Here is an 18531-nt window from a genome sequence, read left to right on the forward strand (position 1 = left end):
GGAAAGTAATTAGTATGATATCCTTCTACAGCAAGATCACCTGCCTAGTGGATGAAGGGGAGGTGGTGGATGCAGCTTTTGTAGATTATAGTAAGGCTTTTGATACTGTCTCTTGCAGCATCTTTTTGGACAAGTTGTCCAGCTGTGAGATGAACAGATACACAGTGCGCTGGGTGAAGAACAAGCTGAATGCCAAGGCTTGAAGAGTTGTGCAGGAGATAACGATCATCCTGACTTACCTTTCAGAAAAACTGAGATATTACTACAATAGAGCAAAGCATTCATGTGCACGGTATATTTTGTAGAGTTGTCCTCCAAAAGCCACATCAGATAGGGGAAATGAAAACAAACACCAGCAATTCACTTAAACCTGTAGGGTAACAACACAAGAAACAGGTATCTTACAGAAGGCCATAACAAAGATGATTAGTACTAGTTTTGGCTGGGTTAGAGTTAATTTTATCTATAGCAGCTCATGTAGTGCTGTCTTTTGGATTTGTTTTAACTTCCTGAAGAGCGCTTATACAATCTCAAGGCCACCTCTGTTTCTCAACCTGCACCGCCAGCTGGAGATGCACAAATTGTTGAGATGGGACAAAACCAGGATAGTCGACTCAAATCAACCAAAGAGATATTCTATATTATATGGCATCATGCTCAGCAATAAAAGATGAGGAAAAGGAAGAAGAAGCCAAAGGAGAAATTCTGAACAAGGACATTTGAAATAATGGTGCCTGTCTTCCCAAGCAACCATTATGCATGATGGAGCCCTGCTTTTCTGCAAATGGCTAATCATCTGCCTGCTGATGGGATGGAGCAAATGAATTCCTTATTTTGTTTTGCTTCTGCATGCATCTTTTGCTTTACCAAATAAACTGTCTTTATCTCAATCCATGAGTTTTCACACTTTTTTCCTTCCATACCAATTGAGGGGGACTGAGTTAGTGGCTGTGTGGGGCTGAACTTCTTCCTGGGGTGTCCTAGTTCAGCCCCAATCGGGACCAGACTACGCAGTCTCTCTCTCACTCCCCCCACCCTCCCAGAGAATAGGGGGAGATAATATAAGAAAAAATGGCTCGAGGTTTGAGATAAGGATGGGGAGAAATCGTTAAAGTTACCATCATGGGCAAAATAGACTCACCGTGGGGAAAACTATTCATTTATTACTAAAACCAGCAGGATAATCAGACAGGGAACAAGATAACCTCCCCCCTCATTCCTCCCTCTTCCTGGGCTTAACATTATCTCTACCACCTTCTCCCTCGAGTGGCACAGGGGGGGAAGAGGGAATGGGGGTTGCGGTCAGTTTATCAAACATTTTATGCCACTGTTTCATGGTCAGGGGAAGAACTCCTCACATTCCTCCCCTGCTCCATCGAGGGGTTCCTCCCACAGTCCTTCATGAAACTGCTCCGGCGTAGGTAATTTCTTCCATGAGGTGCAGTCCCTCCAGAACAGCTGCCCCAGTGGGCCCTCCATGGGCCACAGCCTCCTTCAGGCATCCACCTGCCCCAGCATGGGGTCCTCCACAGGCTGCAGGTGGATCTCTGCTCCTCCATGGACCTCCATGGGCTGCAGGGGGACAGCCTGCTCTACCATGGTCTTTACCACAGGCTGCAGGGGAATTCTGGCCAGGAGCCGCATTGCTCCTCCCCTCCTTCTGAACTGACCTTGGTGTCTGCAGCCCTTCCTCTCACAAGAAAAATTATTCACAATAGGCTTGCAGACACCTCTCAGGATCTCTTCACATCTCATTCACATCTCCTCTCCTCTCCACTTCTTGCAGCCAGCCCGGGCCGAGTTGGGCCCAGTCGGCTGCCCGGCAGGAGGCCAGAGATTGAGGCCTGCAAGGCCCACAAGGCTCGTGCCTCCCCCTCTCTGCCCTCACTCAGCTTCTTCACATCTTCCCTCTCTCTTTTTCTGTTTTCCCCTTCTTGAATACGTTATCGCAGAGGCGTTATCACGGAACATTCTGCTACCAATTGGCTTGGCCTTGGCCAGCAGTAGGTCTGCCCTATGCCTGGCCACTGAACAAAGGGGAGCAACTTCTAGCAGTTTCCTACAGAAGCTACCACCTTAGGCCCCCCTCAGTAAACAAAACTAGAACATGGGGTTAACCCACAACATCAGGAAAGGAAGAGTTTATGGTAGATTAAGGTATTTGGGAATAGATCTTGGATTCAGTCCTGTGCTTTGGTGGTTTTTTCCCACCAATTCCACTATATAACTCATTTGGGAAAGAAAGTAACCAGAAGAGATTGAAGATTGCTACATTCATTCTCAGGTTCTACTACTTGCACAACACAAAATCTTATACTTTACAGTTATTTCCAGTTCTGAGAAAACAGTAAAAACAGTGCATGCATTGTCCCATCCTTTTCATAATAGTAATGGTAATTTCTCAAAATTTGTATTCAGCTTATCCTGAATTCCTGCTTCTGTTTGCAACATTTTTTTCACACTTACTTTCAAATTAAGTACTTTGTTATTTACCTTATCTTTCCTGATAATTTTTTGTTTCTTAGGAGAATGTGAAATATCAGAGAGCATGTAAATTCTATTTCTTCCTCTGCCACATGCGGAATGTGATTCTTCACAAGGAAACTTTCAATAGTTTGCACACAACAGACTAAAATCTGACATTCATTCTCTAACTGATATATGTTACTGTAGCCTAGATACACTGTCTTTATAGATTAATAATGAGATCTTATTCAACAATGAGTGCAACTCAGTCATGTTTTACTTCCTCCCTGGAGGACCAATTGCTTATCTCATCAAAAGGATGATAATTCCCTCTGTCTGTCAGTTGATATGATCTTTATCTGGACACAAACTACATCAGCAGACTGAATTGAGCTTCCAGCCTTGCTGGTGGTAAAGGATTCAAAATTCATGTTTATCATATGCAGAAGATAGATGCAGTAGTTAGCTTCAGGCACTACATTAGCACTAAAGTCCATTAATTCTAATTATGTTTTGCGTATAGAGAATATTAAAATGTTTAAATTAATAACAAAGAAAGGCCATCCCCTTGGCACAGTTTCTACATATTAATACATTTTTCTGTGCAGGAGGTGATCTGTGCATGCAAGGAGCATTCCTCAGGCCACTGGAGATTGAGCACATAAAGCTATTTAGGGGACGTGTGCCAACAACAGCCATCTCATAGCATCTGTTCATTAGTCCATGAAGTTCTATTTTTATAAGCTTTGGGTAAGAATGAACTAATTCACTTCTTGAATGAAGGTAGGATGGGAGTGATCCAGCTCAGCTGTGCATGTTGTATACATGGATATGCATATGAAGATGGCATAAAACAAATGCTGTCCTTCCTTATTGTCTTCTATACAGAGGAGTGAGTTGTTTCAATGGTAGTTCCACTCTTGCACGGAAGCAGGGAAGGGGCTAAGATAATCAAAGCAAATGCTTTATAGTGATTGAACGCTTGCATTTCATTTACATTTAGAATTGTTTAGGATCTTTCCTGACAAGATGTAATCTTGTTTGAACTAATGAAATCACCCTGCAACATTTTTCCCTTTGTTGTTTGTTACAACAGACAGTTTATTCATTTACTTTCTATCTCTGCAAAATGTAAATCATCTTTTCTTAGCTTTTATTTTCATTATTTTATTAAATAATACAAATGTGTACATGTTCAGACCCTGCCAACAATATCAAGGAAGAAGTAAAAACAGTCCAATTAACTGTCACTGAAACCTACAATCCTGCATTTCTAACCTTAAAAAAAACCTGATGTGTATCCACAAAAAAAATAAACAGAAATTTTAAACTATATTCTGAAATGTTAACAAGAAAATTCATGTGGTACTAATATTAATACTCACACTAACAATGAAAACCAGATTAGAATATGGTTTGAAAGCTCTATTAGGAAGTCCTAAAAGGTCCTAGTAAATTTTAAGTATTTTTTAGTTAATATATCTAACTCTTTTTAAAGCCAATGAACTGATACATTTAATATCAGACTTGGACCTTGTACGAAAGCAGTGATCTAAAACTGCCAAAACTTAACAATAGGTCACTATGGTAAAAAATAATTTGTATGGGTCATTTAACCTGAAAATTTCAAACAGTACTCAGATCACTTCAGAAATTGTTGAGATTTATCAATGTTTTTCAAAATCTGTTAAGGATGTGTTCACACAGCTTTCTGAAAGGCAAATAAAACCTCGTTCTGCCTTGCTTTTGCTGGACGGAGAACTATGTAGCTCTCCTCAGCATGTTATCATACATGATCTAGTAATCCCTGATGAGAGACAAGTACATTAGCTTTCACTCTGTATTGTGAAAACATAGCAGTTACTCTGTTCTACTGGGAGGTCAGGTCAAGCTGGAGTGTTGGCAGAGGGAACAAATACCTGCATACAAAAGCCTTTTTAGATTTATCTAAATGCTCTAAATGCTCTGTGGTGTATTGACAAGTTAACAGCATATCTTGTCATTCCATTACAGCATTCTTTTTCCAGCTGTTTTGTCTTTTTAAGCTCTTCTGTGTGGATATGATTTTCTTCCTGTGCACAATGAGGAATACACGTTAATTAGTCTACAACCTCCTCTCACAGATTCTTTGCCAGCCAGGTCTCCTCAGAGGATATATGTCCCTACACAACCTTCTTCACCTGACTGTTCTTCATCAAGATAAATAATGTTCATATACAATGTTCAACAAATATGTTTGGGTTCTTTTTTTTTTTGGGGGGGGGGGGGAAAGTACTGGAGCTTTCTGTTTCTCCATCATCAGGAGCCTGGAAAATTTACAGTTACCTCTGGTGCTGTTTGTCATTCAGACTGCTTGTCTGGTTTGTGCTGAAAGACTGAGTAGCACTTGGTGCAGAAAAAGCCTATGAAAAATATCCGGGTGATTTACTTTGTGTTGGACTTTCTTGTACTATCTCTGTCACAACATAGCACTTTGTCCTTACAGCATATGACTTCATTCTCTTGCTATATAGATTATTTTCTTATCTTTTAAAAATTTTTCAAAATTAATTATTTTACCTCCTTTTCCCCAGTCTGCTGGGTCTCTTACTCCTCTAGCATCTCACCAGCCTGTCTCTCACTGCTGTTTCACTGTACTTTTTTATGTTGGCCTTTAGGCAGTCCTGGACAAATAGAGGGAACAACTAACTGTCCAGTCTAATAAGTGAGTGCTGGTATACTTAAGGAGAATAAGCATGGAAAACATGGAACTAGAAATACTATTGGGTAGTAGAGCCTGTGTTTTGGCAGTGTCAATAACAATATTAAATGAGTGTATTTCCTGGTTTAGTTTTATATAGTTAGGAATTTGATAAAAGAGAGGCACAAATTCAATATTTCTAATGACTTATTTTGTTAAGAATTGGCATGACACCATAACCCTAGAGAAAAGTATTAGAGGGAAATATCATAACTTACTAAAGACTGATTAGAATTTCCAATGAAATTTAACATTATTACAGTAAGAATGGCATGCATCATGGTAAGCATTACATACCCTATATCAAAATATATATATCAAAAATATATATATATCAAATATATAAATATATATATCAAATTCCAGGGAAAATGTAGGCCTCCTCCAGAAGGGAACTGGTGTCCTGGTTACTCAGGACATGGAGAAGGCTGAGGTTCTCCAATTACTTTTTTGCCTCAGTCTTCACCGACAAGAGTTCCTGTCCCACCACCCAAGCTGTAGAAGGTGCAAGCAGGGACTGCGAGGATGAAGAACCTCCCATTGTACTCGAAGAGCAGGTTCAGGATCATCTGAGGAACTTGAAGGTGCACAAGTCCATGGGACCTGATGAGATCCATCCGCGGGTCCTAAGGGAACTGGCGGATGAAGTTGCCAAGCCACTGGCTATCGTATTTGAGAAATCATGGCGGTCTGGTGAGGTCCCTGATGACTGGAAGAGAGGGAACATAACCCCCATTTTCAAAAAGGGGAATAAGTAAGACCCGGGTAACTACAGGCCGGTCAGCCTCACCTCTGTGCCTGGCAAGGTCATGGAGCAGATTCTCCTGGAAACCATGCTAAGGCACATGGAGAGCAAGGAGGTGGTTGGTGACAGCCAACATGGCTTCACCAAGGGCAGATCGTGCCTGACCAATTTGGTAGCCTTCTATGACAGGGTAACAGCATCAGTGGACAAGGGACGAGCAACTGACATCATCTACCTGGACTTGTGCAAAGCTTTTGACACTGTCCTGCATGACATCCTTCTCTCTAAACTAGAGAGACATGGGTTTGATGGACGGACCACTCGGTGGATAAGGAGTTGGCTGGATGGCCGCACTCAGAGAGTGGTGGTCAACAGCTCAGCGTCCATGTGGAGACCGGTCATGAGTGGTGTCCCTCAGGGGTCCGTGCTGGGCCCGGCCCTGTTCAACATCTTTGTTGGCGACAGGGACAGTGGGATAGAGTGCACCCTCAGCAAGTTCGCTGATGACACCAAGTTGTGTGGTGTAGGCAGCTAGGGTCTGGCGGCTGGAAGATATCGTGCTGTAAGGGAAGATAGGACCCCTCTCCGGATAGCCAATAGCATTTAGTCTATGATAGCCAATAGCGTTTAGTCTATGATGTAAGCAGACGGAAGTGACGTTGTAAACCCAAGCTATATAAGGCCGTGTTACCTACCAATAAAAGCCATTTGCTGTCCACCACATTGGTGTCTGCGAGCTGATGGACCGAGCGGCCTGGGGGTGGTCGCCGTGCCGTTCCTGAACCAGGTCGCCACGCCAACAAAGGCAACAAGTGGTGCCGAAACCCGGGAAAATCGCCTCGACGGGTGAACGGCGGCCGGAGCGGCAGGACCAGCCCGGCGGGGAGGACGCTCCCAGACCAACAAAGAGGATGGAAGCCCTTGTGAAGGTCGTATCACAATTACATAAGCAGTGAGGTATTGATTGTAAGCCCCAAGATTTTACTCTCACAGTTGCAAGGCTTTTACAGATTGGGGTCATTGACCAGCCAGTGGATATTCTCCACCCTGAAGTGTGGGATAAATGCACTAAAGCATTAGCCGAGGAGACTATGTCCTCAGGTAGTGGGAAAAACCTTAAGTTGTAGGGGAAAGTCGTACAGGCCCTGCAAAAGGCTTTACAAGAGCAGGAAACCTGGAGGGCGGCAAGGGACTGTTTGTTGGTCACCCCGAAACTGGGAGTCGGGGCAGCCACGCAGACTCCGCACCCCCCAAACGGCAATGATTCCGCAGAGTCTAAAGACTTATGAGAGGGCAATACACCCCCTCTACCCCTGAGCCCTTCGCCCCCTGAACCCTCGAACCCTGACCCGCTTACGGAGGGGCAGAAGTGCACACTGTCCTTCTGGAGTGGGTCGACATGCTGGAAGGGAGGGATGCCATCCAGAGGGACCTTGACAGGCTGGAGAGGTGGGCCCGTGCCAACCTCATGAAGTTCAACCAGGCCAAGTGCAAGGTCCTGCACCTGGGTCATGGCAATCCCAGGCACAAATACAGGCTGGGCGGGGAATGGATTGAGTGCAGCCCTGAGGAGAAGGACTTGGGAGTGCTGGTGGATGAGAAGCTTAACATGAGCAGGCAATGCACCTTTGCGGCCCAGAAGGCCAACCGCATGCTGGGCTGCATCAAGAGGAGCGTGGCCAGCAGGTCGAGGGAGGTGATTCTGCCCCTCTACTTTGCCCTGGTGAGACCCCACCTGGAGTACTGCATCCAGTTCTGGAGCCCCCAGTGCAAGAAGGACATGGACCAGTTGGAGAAGGTCCAGAGGAGAGCCACGAAGATGATAAAAGGGCTGGAGCACCTCTCTTATGAGGACAGGATGAGAGAGTTGGGGCTGTTCAGCCTGCAGAAGAGAAGGCTCCGGGGAGACCTTATAGCAGTCTTCCAGTACCTCAAGGGGGCCTACAAGAAAGATGGGGAGAGGCTGTTTAGTAGGGCCTGTTGCAATAGGATGAGGGGTAATGGTTTTAAAATAGAGGGGGGTAGATTTAGATTGGAAATTAGGAAAAAATTTTTTACAATGCAAGTTATAGAACACTGGAACAGGTTGCCCAGAAAGGTGTTGGAGGCCCCATCCCTGGAAACGTTCAAGGCCAGGCTGGATGAGGCTCTGATCTAGTCAGGGATGTCCCTGCTCCTTGCAGGCGGTTGGACCTTTGAAGGTCCCTTCCAACCCTAACCATTCTATGATTCTATGAAAATAAACTCTGCATTGCAAAGTAACTAAAGCAGGCCTTTCACAGTGTTCTAAAGATATATTCCCAAGGTGTATACCCAAATGTAAGTGCTGGGCTGCACATTTCATTTTCTTTCCATAGTCAGTGGAAATGTACATTTTAACTCTTCCTTTTTGTCCAGTTTGTTCCTAGTGAAACTGAACAAGATATTTTTGGCTTGCTTTATTCAAAGATACCCTAGAGGAAAATGCTATGGCAGACATACAGCTCATTTACATATTCAACTAGGAATTTGGCACGTAATTTTAAGAACTGCTATGTATACCAGCAAAAAATGCCAGCATTAGAGAAACTAAAGTTGGGGCAAACCAAGTGAAAAAAAACATGACATGATGTAATTCAAAAGAATAATATTCCTTACAGTGTAATCTGTGCTGGAGCATGGTGTAAAATAATACAAGTCTTCTTTTTTTTTTTTTCATATTTTAGAGATTGAAACACCTAAAAGGCAATAAAATTAAATATTTTTTTTTTAGAAAATTCAGGGAGATGTCAAGGAAATACAGAAAGACCTAAGCTTTTCTTGGATGAAAAAAAGGAATAGTAAATAAGATGTCTATCTCTCTAGTAACAGTGGCTCAAAAATGAGGCTTCCAGCTGTTAAAATGGCTTGTAGAAGCATTACACTGCATCACTTCATTTATATACTTAGCTACCTTATTTTAGTGTCTTTAAAGGCATGCAGTCATACAGTATCATCCTCACAATGAAAAAAAAATACAAATTTTGCCTAATACAAGAACTCAAATATTGTCTGTATTCTAACAGATTTTCTACCTATAAATCTTCAAAACTACTAATAAACAGGAAGGCGGTGGTGGGGAGGAAAGATACATTCCAGATATTTTACATAGTTTATCACAGGACCTGGCTGTCTAGGGAGTTGAAACCAATTAAGGAGCAGATAAATAAGACAAGAAACAGAACAATATTGATGGAGAAGAGAAATTACAAAGATCCTGAAACCTTTTTCCTTTTCAACCATGTCTTACAGAAGAAAAAAAGAGACATGCTATGTGACCACACACAACTGAATGGAATTCAGACATACTGAAAAATTTTCTTCTGTTCTAAATACTATTTTATTCCCCCTGAAAATTGGTACACCTTTTATGCAATTTATTTCAATTAAAATCATAGAGTCATAGAATCATAGAATGGTTAGAGTTGGAAGACACCTTCAAAGGTCATCTAGTCCAACCCCCCTGCAAGGAGCAGGGACATGCCCAACTAGATCAGGTTGCTCAGAGCCTCATCCAACCTGGCCTGGAATGTTTCCAGGGATGGGGCATCCATCACCTCTCTGGGCAACCTGTTCCAGTGTTCCACCACCCTCATTGTAAAAAAATTTTTCCTGATATCTAAATGGAAAACCAATTTTTTTTGGTAGCTCAGTCTTATGAATTAATAGCAGAAGATTCAAATAGCCTACCCTGGCTCAGGGCCAAAATTGATTTAATGCTATAATTTCATTTCTGTGGGGAAGCTAATAACAAATTTGGCTTTAGCATTCTCATAGCTCAGCCCCAATCGGGACCAGACTGGACAGTCTCTCTCTCACTCCCCCCACCCTCCAAGAGAATAGAGGGAGATAATACAAGGAAAAAAATGGCTCAAGGTTTGAGATAAGGATGGGGAGAAATCCTTAAAGTCACCATTATGGGCAAAATAGACTTGACTTGGGGAAAACTATTCATTTATTACTAAAACCAGCAGGATAATGAGACAGGGAACAAGATAACCTCCCCCCACCCCCCCCTCTTCCCAGGCTTAACATTATCTCTACCATCTTCCCCTCTGAGCGGCACAGGGGGGAAGAGGGAATGGGGGTTGTGGTCAGTTCATAAAGTATTGTTTTATGCTGCTGCTTCATTGTAGGGGGAAGAACTCTTCACATTCCTCCCGTGCTCCATGGTGGGGTTCCACCCATGGGCCACAGTCCTTGGTGAAACTGCTCCGGTGTGGGTCATCTCTTCCACGGGGTGCAGTCCTTCCAGAACAGCTGCCCCAGCAGGCCCTCGAAGGGGCCACAGCCTCCTTCAGGCCTCCACCTGCTCCAGCGTGGGGTCCTCCACTGGCTGCAGGTGGATCTCTGCTCCTCTGTGGACCTCCATGGACTGCAAGGGGACAACCTGATCACCACAGGCTGCAGGGGAATCTTGGCCAGGAACAGCATTACTCCTCCCCCTCCTTGTGCACTGACCTTGGTGTCTGCAGCCCTTCCTCTCACAAGAAAAATTCTTCACAACCGGCTGGCAGACACCTCTCAGGATCTTTTCACATCTCATTCACATCTCCTCTCCTCTCCACTTCTTGCAGCTGGGCCAGGCTGAGTTGGGCCCAGTCAGCTGCCCAGCGGGAGGCCAGAGATTGAGGCCTGCAAGGCCCACAAGGCTCGTGCCTCCCCCTCTCTGCCCCCGCTCAGCTTCTTCTCATCATTTCTTCTCTCTCCTTCTTTATTTTTTTCTGTTTTCCCCTTCTTAAATACGTTATCGCAGAGGCGTTATCACGGAACATTCTGCTACCAATTGGCTTGGCCTTGGCCAGCAGTAGGTCTGCCCTATGCCTGGCTGATTCCACTGAACAAAGGGGAGCAACTTCTAGCAGTTTCCTACAGAAGCTACCACCTTAGGCCCCCCCCTCACTAAACAAAACCAGAACAAGCATTAAAAAAAAAAATCATTATAGGGGTCCGTGGAAATATAAAAAGAGTGACTTGACATAATTACAGAAAGTAGAGTCATAGATCATAGAATCATAGAAATACATTTTCTTTTCTTCAGGCTCATTAAATAATAGCCAAGAATTGTTTGCACTGTGTAATTAATCAAAAACACTATTTCACACTATGAATGATACATTTCGAATTCAGTATCTACGTACACAACTTGATATCTGTATTTATAGCTACTCATTGCACGTCAGCCAAATATGAATGACACAGATCAACATTACCATTAGATCTGATCCTCACTTAAGTCAATAGAAAAGTTCTATCTTGCATACAAAAAGGCAAATACTAAGTCTACAAGCTATGAAAAAAAATCAAATTTTGATTGTAAAATGTATTACAAGAGGTATGAAATAATTAAAATATAGTAAGCAGTTCAATGACAAGTTGCCATCTATTTAGTACAAAAGTTCTAATATATATGTATTAGCAACTTACGTATTTCTTATTTATACATTAATAAAATTAATATAGTGACATAGGAATAGAAATGGGTTTGTGAGCCCCTTGCTCTTGCAAATTATAAAATATTAGTGGTCAAAATCTATTAAAAAAATATATATTTTTTCTTCACTTGCTACTGTTATTGACCTTCTTCCTGTGCAATTTAGAAATGCAACATTTCTTTCCAGGTTTAATTTCACTGCAGCTCATTTCATTAATTTGCTTCCATACCCATGTTATCCTTCAAAACAAATAGGTCTCCGCTCACCCCTTCCTCTTGCCCCTAATTAGTTTTCAAACATGTTCTTAGACTTCATTTTTGCTACTTTACTGTTGCCTTTTCCTCAGTTTCTTTAACTTCCCAGTGTCAAAGTTACTGCCACTTCTACTACTTCATCTTTGTAGTCATTCAGTTCTTAAAGTAGCACACTAATAATCCTTTTCTACATTGACAAAACATTTAATTTCTCTCACTAGTGTATTCAACTTTTATGCATTCTTTTTACATTATCAGTGAAAATATTAAATAATGTCTTCAAGAAGGACAATTTGGAAGTCCAAGCCTTTCATATGACCTATTGACATATTTCGCCTCACCTGAACAATTTCTTATCGCTGTCACTGAAGCTGAACTGCAGCTGTGTCTGCATATCTCATATATAACTGGCAGTGACCTGCTGATATGACTTCCTAGCTTGTTCTTTAACCTACTCACAACTAAAGACCTAGCTGACCTAGGTTACTTTTTTTCTGGACCTGGTCCCGATGACCCTAGCTTGCTGGCTCAGCGTTCTGGCTCCTTGCAGGTGAGCCTACTGCCCCAGCCTGCCTTGCCATGAGTCTCAGCTGATGGCTTGCCATCCCTTGAGCAGCAGCCAGCCCTTGCCTACATTTGACAGTATCTACAATTAGAGGATGATGACTAGTGAAAAATTTAAGTGCCCCCTGACCTTCACTGTCCCCAAAATGTCTATAAATTTTGGATGGAGCTACTAACATGGTAGTTGGATGAAATTCAGAAGCTGAAAAACTTTCCATGAATCCTGGCCTCCCTGAACTGCAGCTTTGACTATACCTTATTTTTCTATTTGTGCAGAAATCATCCAGTAAAAAAATGGTAATGTAAAAACATTGTTTTCCCTTTCCCATACAAGACTGTATCTTTCAAATATACACTCTGCCTTGATAATTTAATATGTGCTGTTAACTTTTATGCAATATGATAAAGTAGTGGAATAACAGTAATTCCAATACAAGATACAGGTAAATTTAACACTAAAGAAATGACTGTTAGTTATAATCATGCATATTTAAAAGATATCATTGAGCCTAACTTGGGATGAGCATTGGAGAAAAGGCTTGTATCAGAACAAGAGTAAATTTACTGTATGTGTTTGGGGGAAATATTTTGCAACATCTATCTAGATACTATAGATTTTGTCAGACTTATTAAAATAAATATTAATTCAGATCAGATTAATAAAAAAAAGGCTTGGATACATTTTTAACTAAATCTGTTAATAATAGATGTCTATGGAAAAGTAAAGTAAATAAGCACTGAAAATTAGGATAGCATAGCCAATAAAATTATGATTTTGAAAGAAAATGGCATGCTTTAAATATGCTAAGTAAGCTTGATTCTGCCTTCTGTAGTCTAAATTAATGTAAATGCCACCACTTATACTAAATGCTGTGAAACAAGTGCTTCACTAATTATTCTAGAATAAGGAGCTGGACAGATATTTGTCTGTTCATGTCTTCATATTAGCAACTTCTGCTATATCAAGGAGCTGTAAAAACAAGCATTTCTCCACATTTTTATTTCAAAGCAGGCTATGAAACCACTTTACCACAATATACATAATATATAATTTCAAACAATCAAACCACTAGCTAAAACTAGTAAAGTTATTTTCAGGAAGGGAATTATGTCTTCTACCCATCCCTTTGATGACAGACATTTGTAGTCAGCTTCATAAAACAGTAGCACTTTTTTTTTTATTTTAGAAATATTTGTATGAAAACACACACACACATTCAGGTTTTTTGAGAGCTCATTCTACTGCTCTAAAGAAGAGTCATTTTTTAGGAAGAACTCTGAGCTTGAAGTCATCAGGAGCAAATTACCTTTGTGTTGTCTCTACAGTCTCAGGACTAGGCTCTTCAATTTCATTTTCTTAGACTTATCCTCTTATCCATTGTGCAATTTTACATGGTAATACTCAGATTCTTTTCTTGAGGAGCTAGAGAAAATACATTATCAGCCCATCTATTTTGTATATTCCTTTAGCAAGAAAAAAAAGCTAATCACTGTAATATGCAAGATTTGCCCATTTACCTTCTCTAATCTGTGGCTTTTCAGTATTTCTGGCAACACATTGGTTTGTGCACAGGACTCCAAGTTAAAAGTAATTGCTTTTACTCCATTTGCTTTTATGAAGATACTATATTCATCTTTTGTTAAAGCATTGTCTGTTTCTCCAACAAATAATTCACCTTTTTAAACTTTATATGTGTTCTACTGTGCTCTTCTTTGTGTGAGATGAATTGGCAAGCTGACCAGTTCTTAAGATCTGTTGACTGCAGGTCTATCAAAGTGTTAATAATTAATGCCCAGCTGTGATGGGCTGGGTACATGGTTAACATAAGTAAGAGATAAATACCCAAGTAATTATGATAAAGTGAAATAGTGTACAGAAAAAACACAGTCCATCTGCCCAAAAAGACACTTTGAGGATACTTTTGATCATACTTGGTTTAGTGCCAAAGCTTTTGATATACTAGCTTCAAGTAAAGAAGATTGAAATACCATAATAACAAGCCATTTTAAACAGCATCCCTTGAGCAGTTATCCATCCAAGATAGAGGGAGGAGATGACTGCAGACTAGCTTACTGCACTGCTAGACTTTGTGCTGAAAGCATATGAGATTAAAAGCGCTTATCATGTGGAAGCCATCTAAGTATCAACCAAGTTTAACTCAGCAATCAGAGACTGTCATTCATAAAATGACTAGAAAGAACACCATCACAGTCTATTGCTTTTTGGAGCTTCTTACAACAATATCTAGTTAATTGTATGCTCACAGCCCTTTGTATGTATTGCATATAATCTAGTAGCTAACATAATGTGTGAAGCTTTTTGTATCTGATCTGAATTATTTTTAGTTCACTTGCCTTTATTGCTCAGCTCTCTATTCTCCGTCCTGTTCTCCAAGTCAGATTATTTTTTCTTTTCCATTAGACTCTGTTCAGACTGGATGACCTCTGCTTGGAAAATTTTAAGTGCTTCATCACAGGTCAATTTCTGTGATTTCTTCCTGAGTTTTCTGTTTCATGTCATGTGCTTATTTTAGGGATTTGATCCCTTAATGTTCCAAAATTGACTCGTCAGTTCAAATCAGACATAATCTCTTCTATAATGTTTACTCTGTTAGAATCCAGTTCTGATACCTCTACAGTGTTATCACTGTGCTGCAAGTCAAACTCCCTTGTTATCCTTAGGTTGCAGAAGCCTAGAATATAAGTTCCCTACTCACTACTGAAGTATGTAATCTAATGATCAGATTCAACATAAAATGAATATTTACTATTCCTTCAGCTATATTTTCTGAAGGAGAGTGGCTATGGCCACTGTGATTTGTATTAATCCACACTGATGTGTGTTAAGCATGCTTCAGTGTGCTGTGACAGATGTTATCTGTTCCGTTTGTGGGCAATTTACTGTACAGACACTGTACACTTTTTTTGAAAGAGAGTTTCTGGACAAAAGAAATGAAGACTGACTTTGTCTTGTCTTAGTAGCTGTGCACTGCATTGTAAGAATCACAATGCAGGAGGAAAAGATTTTTCCTAAAAATAACTGAGCGTGTTCAGCTGTTGAAATCTTCTAGAATGTGAGAAGTGAGGGCAGACAGATAAAAGACACAGTAGGCAGCGAAACTACAACATGTACAGAAAACGAAATGCTCCACTGATGCATTTCTATGGAAAGACTGAACTTGGCTACTGTGAATGCAGCAAACAGTAAGGGTAGGTTTCAGCATAATCAGGATACGTTTCATTTCAGTCTGGTGGTCATTTTAGCTTATGGTTGAGTAAGTTCACATTGCTAATTTACAGAAATTGTTACAGGTAGCCATTTAGGGGACATGAATGGAGCACATAGTCTTTCATTAGTCTGTTCTTTACACTATTCTAAAGACTTCTCCTGGGACCTAGTGAGAATTGTGTGAGGTTACTTCTAACCCAAAAAGTGACTGAAAGTTGCTTGATGGTGAGCAAGCCAGAAGAAACTACCCACTCCATAAGTAAAGACTGGATAATAGAAAGATTGGTTTACAAGCCCTTTTAAAAACAAAACAAAACAAAACAAAACAAAACAAAACAAAACTTGCTGTACTGGTTTCATCAGGGATGGAATTAATTTTCCTCTCAGTAGCCAGTGTGTTCTGGATTTCAGATCTCAAGAATGTTGATGTTCTTAATGAGACCAAGGACCCTAGCTGGCTTTCCAAGTCTTTCCCCCAATGTACAGGGGCAGGAAGCTGGGAGAAAGACAAACAGAAAAATTGACCCAAACTGGCCAAAGAGAGTATTCCATGTCATAAATGTCATGCTCAATATATAAGCGGGGGCTGCCTGTGGGGGGCATCTCTCTCCCCCTAGCTCCTTTGCTTGCTGTTTGGTTTTGTTTCCGTGAATGTTGCTCAGGACAGGTTGAGGTCATTGGGACTTTGGGTGGTGAGAAATTGTGCATTGTTCATTTTGTATTATTTAGTATCCCTATATTCTGTTATTATTGTAATTCTTCTTTGTCATCCTAGTAAACGGTCTTCATCTCAACCCACAAGCTTTCCCAATTCTCTCCCCCAATGCACAGGGAAGGGGGAGGGAGAGCAAGAAACTGTGTGGTGACCAGGGCTAAACCACAACACTTGTATTACCTGACAGATCAGAGTCTTCTAATTTCAGAGGCCATCTTGTTTCTGTGTCTTAATACAACCTAATAATTTTTTTTTTTTAAATTCACTTCAGCAAGGACCTTTTCACACATACGACCAGACTTCTTATACTAGTCAGCTTTTCTTTTGGATTGTTATCAAACTTATTTGCTCACATTTTGGTGCTTTCATACATGACTGAGCACTCATGTTATCTAAATATTAATGTATGAACATCAAATTAATGTAAGTGCCTAATGGCTCTACAGATGCAAGAATGAGAGCTTTCTAGGCCTTTTTTTGCACTGCCTGGATCATTTCTGTAAATTCATTTAAACGCTTGAAGACCACTTTCTGAGTGTTGCCATTAATAACTGTTATTAAAGATTAATCTTTTTTTTGTACTACCTGCAGGACTTAATATTATTCAAATATAGATGAATAGCTGTCTTTAAATATAGCTAAAGACATTCAGTATTCCTCTTGGATCATCTGGTAATGTAGGGCTCCCGAGCAACTGGACAGCTGCATGCCAGTAGAATTTCCTCTGTGCCTTTACTCTTAGGAACTGAATCCATAAATCTCTACTCTTTAGTGGTTTGAAGTGTTCCCATTCTCCTTTTTTCCTTGAAGTTAATCTCCTTTAAATTTGTATATAGTTAGAAAATAAATTTTGAGCTTTAAGCTGCATCTAGTTCAACCTTTCAAGTCACAGTTTTTTAGAATTGGCTTGGTAGTCAATATGCAGGGATTTCTTTTTCAGATGTTCTTATTGTCACTTCTCCAGTAGAGATTCAAAGAGAAATTAGAAAATTATTTTTTTCTCCTTGGATGTTCTACTCATGTTTTAAACAGACTTGAATCATTTTTTCCTTGAGCAGGCTTTCCCTGTTCTACATTGAAAACTGGAAACAAATGTAAAAACATGAAACAAAAAAAAATTAAAACTGTTCTTAAAGATCTAAAAAAATAAACAAACCTTCAACAAAGCCCCCTTCAAAACTAGCTAATAGTTGGTTACTAATATACAGCAAAGTGTGAAGGAGTACTTGTGCCTGAATTTCACTTCACTCACTCACCCTCTGCAATGATTTTCCTTGTGTTTCCGGTATTTCCATGTGTGTCCATTGCCTCTTGTGCTTTCACTGGTGTACTGGGCCTGTGATGGAGTTAATCTTATTCATAGCAGCCTGTATGGTGCTGTATTTTGGATTTGTGACCAAAATGGTGTTGATAACACATCGATGTTTTAGATACTGCTGAACAGTTCTTACACAGCATCAAAGGTGCACAAGAAGTTGAGAGGGGAAACAGCCAGGACAGCTGACCCCAACAAACCAAAGGGATATTCCATACCGTATGACATCATACTCAGCAATAAAAGCTAGGGAAAAGGAGGAGGAAGATAGGATGTTCAAGGTTACAGTGTTTGTTTTCTCAAGTAACTGTTATTGGTGACAAAGCCCTGTTTTCCAAAAAGTGGCTAAACATCTGCCCACTGGGAGGAAGTAGTAAATTAATTCCATGTTTTGCTTTGCTTGCAGAAGCAGCTTTACTTCACTTATTAACCTCTCTTTATCTCAGCCCACAAATTTTTCTCCCTTTTACCCTCCTTCCAATTCTCACCTCCATTCCACTGTGGAGGAGTGAGTGAAAGGCCGTGTGGGGCTTAGCTGTGTACTGAGGTTAACCCTTCACAATCACATGTGGGAATTGCACATTGTGGTCAAGGCTACCTTCTCTATGTGATAATAATTGTGTATTCCTATATTTTTCTACTCTTTTGAAGTATGGGTTTTTTAATAATATGGCTTCTTATCCTATACAATAATAATGTAACTATTATTTTTTTATGCATCGTTGAAAATATTTCTGCTGATGAGGTTTGAAGCCCAACCATTCTCTTATTCCTATTCTTGTAGTTTTTGCATAGTTTAGTTTAGATGTCTTTAACTGACGCAAAAATTTCTCACAGACTTTCAGAAAGTGCTAATCAGTTTTAAATCAAACTAGACAAAAAACATCACAGGAACAGTTGCTCAGTTCTGAGCAGTGGTTGGTTCTGAAAATTTTAACCAGCATGAATCGGGACATCTAAAGTGGAGAGTATATGTACACAAGCAATACTTAAATTAAGTTAGTGGCATTCTACATGTTTTACTCTTTACTCCATCCCTTTTGAAAATCA

This window comes from Chlamydotis macqueenii, chromosome 4 (genome assembly GCF_036417535.1).
Source record: "Chlamydotis macqueenii isolate bChlMac1 chromosome 4, bChlMac1.mat, whole genome shotgun sequence".
Taxonomy (NCBI): Eukaryota; Metazoa; Chordata; class Aves; order Otidiformes; family Otididae; genus Chlamydotis; species Chlamydotis macqueenii.